Raw genomic sequence first — 7,500 nt, forward strand, 5'->3', positions numbered from 1 at the left:
AGATTAAGGAGCTTCTCCATGCTCACTTTGGAGTGCAGCGAATAGGGAAAGGCTTCTTTTCCTCTCAGGTGACCTTGAAGGAGCGGAAGATGGAATGAAACACGGAGAGATAGGCAGAGAGCAGCTCGTGCCAGCGAGGGAGAGATATTATTGGACCACCTGAGTGGCAGCATTTAGTCACCTGTAGCCTTCTCAGCTCTGTGTGGGTGGGGGTGTGTGTGTGGGTGTGGGTGTGTGTGTGGGTGTGTGTTAAGCCACTACTTTTCCATAACATCATTATCTCTCACATTCAGACCTGCTATTATAGACAAGAAGAAAATGATTCAACATTTTACGATGTTAATGATGCCACTGAATCGGATGTGATTCAGATTCATAACAAAACGATTCAGCATTTTATGATACCACTGAATCTGACACTGTATGATACGATTCTGATTCATAAGGAATCATTATTCAGTGTTTTATGGCCCCACTGAATCTGATGCTATACAATGTGATTCCGATTCAGAAGAAAACGATTCAGTATTTTATGATACCAGTGAATCTGACACTGTATTATACGATTCTGATTCATAAGAAAATGATTCAATATTTAATGGCCCCACTGAATCTGAATCCATACAATATGACTCAGCTTTCTAATAAAATAATTCATTATTTTATGATACCACTGAATCTGATACAATACGATTCTGATTCATTAGAAAACGATTCCACATTTTATGATCTCACTGAATCAAATAGGAGAAGAAGAAAATGATTCAGTAGAATCTGTTACTCTTTGAAATGATTCGTATTCATAAGAGAATGATTCAGAACTTTATGATGCCACTCAATCTGATACATATGATTCAGATTCATAAGAAAACCATTCAGTATTTGATGCCATTCAATCTGATATGATTTGATTCATAAGACAACAAGTTGATATTAAATCTGCACTAATATGAGTCATAAAGAAGCCATTCTATACCTCTATTCTATTCTATTCTATTCTATTCTATATGTACCATCAGAATCATAAGTTAAACAATTTAGTACTTTATGATTCCACTGAATCTGATTCTATACGATTTGATTCGGAGTCATAAGTAAATAATTCAGTACTTTATGATTCCACTAACTCTGATACTATACAATTTGATTCAGAGTCATAAGTAAACAATTCAGTACTTTACGATTCCACTGAATCTGATTCTGTACGATTTGATTCGGAGTCATAAGTAAACGATTCAGGACTTTACGATTCCACTGAATCTGATTCTATACGATTTGATTCGGAGTCATAAGTAAACGATTCAGGACTTTACGATTCCACTGAATCTGATACTATACGATTTGATTCTGAGTCATAAGTAAACGATTCAGCGATTTGATTCACGATGATATTTGATTATCATTTCTACAATCCATTACAATCCAAAGTTGATTTGACTTCATCTATACAATATTTGCAGTTTGGAAGTTTTAAAAAAATAATCTAAGCATGGTCTATAATTTCTCGAAAGTGCTTTTAGGGCTGTTTCACTTCAGATGACCTTATATTTAAATATTTTACCTCCCTAACATGCTAATAATGTCGATGGTGAACGAATGAGATTTAATAGTCAAGCTAGGATCATGGAGATGAGTTAATGCTAGCTTTTGTTTGTGTGTGTGTGTGTGTGTGTGTGTCTGACACCAGCAGGCTTTTTTCTTCCCTCCCTGTTCGCAGACTTTAATGGTCCTGAGCTTCAGCGGTGCACTTTAATTAAGACTAACTCGTGTTTTGTATGCGTCTCCGGAGACCCGTTTTTTTAGGAGTAAACAAATGCAGCGCATTGCAGCTCTGTAGCCTTTGGTGCTGTGTAAAGAAATTGGAGGTCAAGTGATGTGTGTGTTGTTCTGCCTTCAGTGCTACTATTAAGATAATATATGCAGACACTCACACACACACACACACACACACACACAAAGAGATGCACACTGTATCTTAACCTTAAATGAGCACCTCACTCACTTTCCTCATTTTTCTTTCTTTCTTTCTTTCTTTTTTTTTTTAACTTTTTCCCCCCTTCCTGCCCGTCCCGAGGGCCGAGTCGCCGAGTCATAGCCGTGGAGACGCGGCACAAGGGTCAAAGGTCATGAGCCAGCAGAGCTGCACTTTCCTCATGCAGATGTTAGTGCTGTTACTGTAGATGAATAATCAACACTCTGAGATGAGCTCATGCATAATTCATGAGTCTCTCTCTCTCTCTCTCTGTCACACACACACACTCACTCCGTCTCTTTCACTCTTGCTCTGGGATTAGCACAGGTTCAGTCTGTGCGGAGGTCAGAGTTATTTCATCTTTGAAGGAACTTTTTGCCGCTTCTGCAATATAGGGAAGAGTTAAAGCGTCGTCTTTAGGGGTTCTATGCTTCTTAAACCTATAGACGTTTGATGGCCAGTGGCTAAGGTCAGCTGAGGCTTTTTAATTTTTCCCCACTGTAGCTCTGGCGGAGGTCTGCTTGAGAGTGGGCCAGAAAGTGGATCATTCATAAGAGAATGATTCAGAATGTTATGATACCACTCTGATTCGATTCATAGGTAAACATAAGGAGTGATTCTATTATTTTTAACACCACTGAATCTGGTATGAGATTCATAAGTAAACGATTCACTATTTTATGATTCCACTGAATTTGATATCTGATACTCTATTTGATGATTCAATATTTCATTCATAAGTCATAAGAAGATGATTCAGTATTTCATGCCCCTACTGAATCTGATACCATACAATATGACTGAGATTTATAATAAAATGCTTCACTACTATAATATAAAGAGTCATAAAGAAGCAATTCTATACTTGATAGTACTACTGAATCTGGCATGATGTGATATGATTCAGAGTCATAAGTAAATGATTCAGTATTTTATGATTCCATTGAATCTGATATCTGATGCTATACGATTCTGATTCATAAGGAAATGATTCAGTATTTCATGGCCTCACTGAATCTGACACTGTATAATATGATTCTGATTCATAAGAAAATGATTCAGTGTTTTAGTATGTGATTCAGAGTCATATTCATATCAGTATTGCATGGCCCCATTAAATCTGATACCATACAATATGTCAGATTTATTTAAAATGATATTTTTTAATATTGAATCTGCATTAATATAATATGAGTTATAAAGAAGTGATTCTATTTTTGATAACACCTCTGAATCTGGTAAAAATGAATCAGTACTTTATGATTCCACTGAACCTGATATTTGGCACTAAACAAATTGATTCAGATTCATAAGAAAACGATTCAGCGATTCATGATAACACTCAGTATGCTAAGATACGAAACAAGTTGATTTATAAGGCATTAAGATAATATTTGATGATTTCATTGACTCTGTAATGAAAGGACCAGGGTTCACTGGATAATGGTATGAACTTTGGTGTGGTCCACAAGCTCAGCACTCTGAGTGTGAGTGATGATTAACGTGATTGGTTCGACTTACTGGTCAAATTACTTCCTGTTCCGAGTTTCCTGATGGTGAGGAAGGAGTTAGTGTGGTCAGTGAAGGGGATGGAACTTGTTATTGATGTATTGACCCTTTTTATGCTGACGTCACGGTTAACGCAACAGCGCTAGCTGGAGGCAAAACAAAGGGAAAACCGGAGGTGGCCAGTGCAGAAGTACTGGTAGCTAATGACCGGAGACTAAACAAAGGAAACTGTTTGTGTCAGCTCCCTGTCTACAGTTACCAGAAGCGCTCGGTTTTTCTATCAGATAAGGTGTAGATGTCAGGTCACTCAACCAGAGGTCATCCGGTCACATCGTCTGTCCGTTGAGTGAGCGTGTACGGGTCGGCCGATCCGGTTCCGTCCATTAAAGGTAATTTTTTTCAAATAACATTCACGGTCCTGGACAGTGTGTGACCTAACATAGCCAGTCACTGTTTAAAAACTCACAAAACTGGATAACTACTGATTGTAAAGCGGTCAGGGAAATCTTTCTGCCTCCACCTAAGCTCCGCCCACAAAAACAATGTTTTCACTAACAGAAAAAGGGCCTATAAAACCAGACTTTTATCAGGCTAGACAATTATTTCTGTCCCATAAAGTGCTGTTCTTCACCACTTGAGGAAAATAATAGGCTGCATACGGAAACAGAAGGACTTCTGCTACATGAAAGCAATGGGTTTGTGATTATAAGCCCCGCCCCCAAACAATCGCAAAATCAGTCCTGAGTGCCGACATTCAATCCCATTGTGAAGTTTCTCCGGTTCTCTGTATGAGACGGCTGTGCACACACTCCTTGTCTAATGTTCAGGATCCGATCCTGACCGAGCGCCAGCGCTGCAGTGGAAGTAATTAGTGCAGAAAAAGATTCAAGATTCGAGCCGACTCTAAGACGAGCGATTGGTTCTCCTCCAACATGTAACATTAGCTATAAACAACAACAACAACAAAAAGACAGAAGTTTCAGCGCCAACTTTTAGTTAAACGGATCCTCGCCGACCTTTCGGAAGGGAAGGCAGGAGGATATTTATAAGCGGGTTATTTCACATCGCCCAGGATTTCAGAAAGCACTTCTCGTCACTTCTTTAACACTCTCCTACTCTCTTCACCAGGGTCTTCCTTCCCACAGATGGCAGCGACAGACGCTTCGGCAGGAGACGCTTTCAAAACAAATCCACTAAACTGATAACACACAACCCAAAGAAAATAAAAAAGTGACACGCAAAAAGCATCGAGCGTCCGCTACGTGCCAGTCTGGAGTACGGCTCCAAATTGGCGGCAGCACGGGGCACGGGATTGATCACATCATCAAAGTGGGACGGGATATGAGGGGGAAAAAGGGGGTGGGAACCTTGCTCTCTGATCTCCCAGCAGGAGGCGTACAAACACACACACACACACACGGTTCCAGCAGAGCAAATATATCCACACACACACACGTGTTAACACTCATGTATGTATTAATGGATGATTATGATGATGATGATGATATGAAGAATCAGAGAATTCTTTTCTAGCTAGAAATGATGATGAAGATGATGATGATCAATCAGAAAATGATTTTCATGCCAGGATTTGAGATACAAGCAGCTTCCAGCCAAACACACACACACACACACGTGTTAACACTCATGTCTGTATCGATGGATGATGATGATGAAGATGATGATGATGATGGATCAGCAAATGCTTTTCATGCCAGGATTTGAGATACAAGCAGCTTTCTAGCCAAACACATGCACACACACACACACACAGCGCAGCCCCATGTACGTCTTCACACTTCCAAACTTAAAAGATGTAGCTCAGGTTTCAGGGTTAATTGCAGATTGCTTTTGCATCCAATTATTTTTTTTTTCACGCCTAAGACGGCGTGCACGTGGCTGCAGTCCAGAACTGTAAACTATAAGAAGCAGAACAGAGACACGGCCGTGTTCCTTACACTCGTCTCGGGTTTAACAAAAATAAACAAGGAGGCTTACTTCTCTCTCTTTCTGTTCTCTAAATGTCCACAAGCACACACATTTTTACTGTTCAGCTTTAAATCATACTCACTCTGATTACTTCTTTGAAAATCTTGCCTGATATACAATTGTTTTGTGGTGTGTGTGTGTTTGGGTGTGTGTTTGGGTGTGTGTGTGGGGGTGTGTGTGGGGGTGTGTGTGGGTGTTTGTGGGGGTGTGTGTGTGTCTGCTAGTCATTAATATTCACCTCAGTGACTCAGCTACAAACCACACCCTCGTATTGTTTCTATAGCAACAGCTTTTCTGTATAGGAATGAGTCTCCAGTGTTAGCGCTTTGTAACCGTCCGTAGTAACGTTTAGCATCCGGACAGTTTTCGGACAGACGGAAGAGGTTAAGAGTTTAGGAGAATAATCACAGGGTCGAATTTGTTTCATCTTTTTAAGTGTAAACAAAAATGGACAAAAAGTATGACGGCGTCGCTCGCTAAGTGGTGAGGGAGAGAGAGAGAGAGAGAGAGAGTGTGTGTGTTTGTTGAGTGTGAGTGTGTGAGAGTGTGTTTGTGGGAGTGTGTGTGTGTGAGAGAGAGAGAGAGAGAGAGAGAGTTTGTGTTTGGTGAGTGTGAGTGTGTGAGAGTGTGTTTGTGGGAGTGTGTGTGTGAGAGAGAGAGAGAGTGTTTGTGTTTGGTGAGTGGGAGTGTGTGAGAGTGTGTTTGTGGGAGTGTGTGTGTGTGAGAGAGGGAGAGAGAGAGAGAGTGTTTGTGTTTGGTGAGTGTGAGTGTGTGAGAGTGTGTTTGTGGGAGTGTGTGTGAGAGAGAGAGAGAGTGTTTGTGTTTGGTGAGTGGGAGTGTGTGAGAGTGTGTTTGTGGGAGTGTGTGTGTGTGAGAGAGGGAGAGAGAGAGAGAGTGTTTGTGTTTGGTGAGTGGGAGTGTGTGAGAGTGTGTTTGTGGGAGTGTGTGTGTGTGAGAGAGAGAGAGAGAGAGAGAGAGAGAGAGAGAGTGTTTGTGTTTGGTGAGTGGGAGTGTGTGAGAGTGTGTTTGTGGGAGTGTGTGTGTGTGAGAGAGAGAGAGAGAGAGAGAGAGAGTGTTTGTGTTTGGTGAGTGGGAGTGTGTGAGAGTGTGTTTGTGGGAGTGTGTGTGTGTGAGAGAGAGAGAGAGAGTTTGTGTTTGTTGAGTGTGAGAGTGTGTTTGTGGGAGTGTGTGTGTGAGAGAGAGGGAGAGAGTGTTTGTGTTTGGTGAGTGGGAGTGTGTGTTTGTGGGAGTGTGTGTGTGAGAGAGAGGGAGAGAGTGTTTGTGTTTGGTGAGTGGGAGTGTGTGAGAGTGTGTTTGTGGGAGTGTGTGTGTGTGAGAGAGAGAGAGAGTTTGTGTTTGTTGAGTGTGAGAGTGTGTTTGTGGGAGTGTGTGTGTGTGAGAGAGAGAGAGAGTTTGTGTTTGTTGAGTGTGAGAGTGTGTTTGTGGGAGTGTGTGTGTGTGAGAGAGAGAGAGAGTTTGTGTTTGTTGAGTGTGTGTGTGTATGTGTGAGAGAGAGAGTTTGTGTTTGTTGAATGTGAGTGTGTGTGTGAGAGAGAGAGAGTTTGTGTTTGGTGAGTGTGTGTGTGTGTGAGAGTTTGTGTTTGTTGAGTGTGAGAGTGTGTTTGTGGGAGTGTGTGTGTGTGAGAGAGAGAGTTTGTGTTTGTTGAGTGTGAGAAAGTGTGTGTGTGTGAGAGAGAGAGAGAGAGAGAGAGTTTGTGTTTGTTGAGTGTGAGAAAGTGTGTGTGAGAGAGAGAGAGTTTGTGTTTGTTGAGTGTGAGAGTGTGTTTGTGGGAGTGTGTGTGTGTGTGTGAGAGAGAGAGAGAGTTTGTGTTTGTTGAGTGTGAGAAAGTGTGTGTGTGTGTGTGTGAGAGAGAGTTTGTGTTTGTTGAGTGTGAGAAAGTGTGTGTGTGTGAGAGAGAGAGAAAGAGAGAGAGAGTTTGTGATTGGTGAGTGTGAGTGTGTGTGTGTGTGAGAGAGAGAGAAAGAGAGAGTTTGTGTTTGTTGAGTGTGTGTGTGTGTGAGAGAGAGAG

General features: G+C 41.3%; 1 protein-coding gene across 1 annotated transcript in view; it reads left to right on the forward strand.

Moving 5' to 3' along the window:
• The window catches only part of exoc4 (exocyst complex component 4), a 191,918-nt gene that overhangs the window by 153,500 nt on the left and 30,918 nt on the right, over nucleotides 1-7,500 (forward strand). The gene's annotated exons all lie outside the window — the stretch shown is intronic.

The sequence above is a fragment of the Hemibagrus wyckioides genome, linkage group LG19 (assembly GCF_019097595.1).
Source record: "Hemibagrus wyckioides isolate EC202008001 linkage group LG19, SWU_Hwy_1.0, whole genome shotgun sequence".
NCBI lineage: Eukaryota > Metazoa > Chordata > Actinopteri > Siluriformes > Bagridae > Hemibagrus > Hemibagrus wyckioides.